Genomic DNA, 2,644 nt, shown 5'->3' on the forward strand with positions numbered 1-2,644 from the left:
TTATGTGGTAATATAAGCTCTGTTTTCTTTCCGTACTATGAAAAGCTTAAACACGGAAAACAGAGAAGAGTTACTCGACGTATTCAAAGATACCAAAGAGCAGTGTTAGAATAACTTACAAATCTTGCACAAGAATTTTGTAAGTTGTATTTGAAAATGTAAAAATGTGTTGATAAAATTATTTTATTATATTTATGCATTACAAAGATGCTTGTTGATGTACGTATTTCTGTACGTCCAGTTTACACTGTCCTAAAGGAGTAATATACTCAAATATTGGCTGCGTTATGCAGCAGAGAAATTACCTTTGCAACTGCAGTTATGAAATTCTTTAACATAATTAATTCTTGCTCTTAGTTCTTCATGGATCTAAATGTATAAACTAATTATATGAAAGATTTTTATAACAAAATTTGTTTTGCAAAATTGCTTTTTCTGCTGAACGCAGCCATTATAAGACTGAAATTGTAGGATAATTTTTAGATAGGCGTATAAAGGTGATGGTTCCTCAAGTAAAAACAATCGACTTATAAGCTGTGTTTCGGTACACTGAGCAAATAATAATGAAAATGTATAATTCGTTATGTATAGTACAGATTTTCAGTTCCGGCGAGGAAAATATTGGAATACATAAGTAACCATCCTAGATTTGATTTCGACAGTTATCCTATATTTCTATTTCTATTTATAAAAGATTTATAAAAAGATTTATTGGAGAATATTAATTGAGGAATAAAGAGATATGAGGGAAATTGTTCAGATAATGAATTTTTTAAAAATAAGTTTTAATGTAGTCCAATAATGTAACGATAAAGAACAGTCTTGAGAATCAATTGTTTCGTAATATTTAATTTAATTTGCATTGAATATTGTTTAGCATAGCGATCAAGCAATACAGAGAAATACTAGAAACAATTAATACACTAATCGTGGTTCACATTTGGAAAATATTAATGCGTTTAAAAACCTATTTAAAAAAAGTGTCACAATTGATATGTTCACGACTGCACACTCGCGATAATACCATTAAAAAATTAGGTCCCATTGCGCGTTTGGTGGCAATATTTTCACTCCCGCCTGTGACAGAAAACATTTGATTGCACCTGTCCATAGGTCACACGTACATGCGGAAAAAGAAATTAATTCAGATAGATGCAGACTAACGCAGCTCGACTGACCGTCTCCTTCACTCGCCTTCATATGTCAATCAAAATAAAAAATTACATTTTATTCAAGGCTCTATTTTCCAAACTGACCAATAAAAAATTATGAACTTTTTCACAATATTTATTTCATGTCTCTTTATCGCATGCTCATTTTTTATTAACATATCACTGCTAGTTTAGACCCTTAAAAAATAAACGCGACATTTTCATTAACATTGTAGCCATAAGCGACACGTATAAAAAATGCAATTTATTTGAATTGCTTATATCTCACAAGGGAAGTTAGGGAACCCGAAAATCCAGACAAATCTGAAACTTTGTGTAAAAGTAAAGCAGTTCAGTTCCGTAGTACGAAACTATTTTTTGTTGGTGCTCTATTCCGTTTTGAAGGGATAAAATCACCCCTTAAAAAAAATCGGTTTTTTTCTTCCGATGTAAATATCGTCGAAACTATGAGAGATAGAAAAAGTGTTTTTAATCAAAGTTAAATAACTTGAAGTGTACTTTATGATAGTAATAAAAAAATTTTTTTAAATAATTCCCCCACCACTTCACATTTTTAAAAAATTTTTAAAGTTTTTGTGACTAAATTAAAGATTATTTTAATACAAATTCAACCATGTGTGATAAAGTTATTTTCCAAAGTTTCATTTGTGAGAAATAATTACAAACACCTCTATACGCACACCATCTGTACTCGTTTACGCTGCGTGAAGAATTGCGCACACGCAGCAATTCTTTACGCAGCACGTTCTGATCGCATTTTTACATTTAACAAGGAATAACGATGTAAGCAAATCTATTTTCGCGATATTCTGCGGATGTATAATTATGAATCGTTTTTATCGCGCACGGCTAGACAACGCTTACAAAGCAAAATTTGAATATCGTAGAATATTAAGTCAAATCGGTGTAAACAACTTATTGTGAAAACAGTCTGTACGTATAATCACGTTTTTTATTTTATCAGTTTATATTTGCAAAGCATTTGAATAAACATTTGAATATTAATTAATTTCAAGACTGAAATAGTGAAAGACGCATACGCAGTAAAATATTCCTATTTTTATTGTAGTATAATATAAATATAAGTAGGAATATATATTGTGCAATATTTATTAATAAATTAAAATTTGTGCGATATAGAAGTTTTTTGCATGAACTGTGGTCTGTCTCATCGTCCGAACGTTATAATTTACATGAATAATATTTTGCATTTGATTTTTATAATTATATAATAATATTAATAAAAACCAATATTAACACAATTTTGTTGTTTTACTGTTTTATTTATACTATAAGTTGTAAAGATGTATTACTTCATATTATGTATAATTAGATAAAGTGAATAGTAAAGATTTATTTATTCTTTTTTCCGTTTTTCACTTTTTTTTCTGCGTTCTCGTTTTATATATATATATATATATATTTAAATCCTATAAATTAAAATTAAATGTTATGATAATTACAAATTTCGT

The sequence above is a fragment of the Wasmannia auropunctata genome, unplaced genomic scaffold (assembly GCF_000956235.1).
Source record: "Wasmannia auropunctata unplaced genomic scaffold, wasmannia.A_1.0 LD336057.1, whole genome shotgun sequence".
Lineage (NCBI taxonomy): Eukaryota > Metazoa > Arthropoda > Insecta > Hymenoptera > Formicidae > Wasmannia > Wasmannia auropunctata.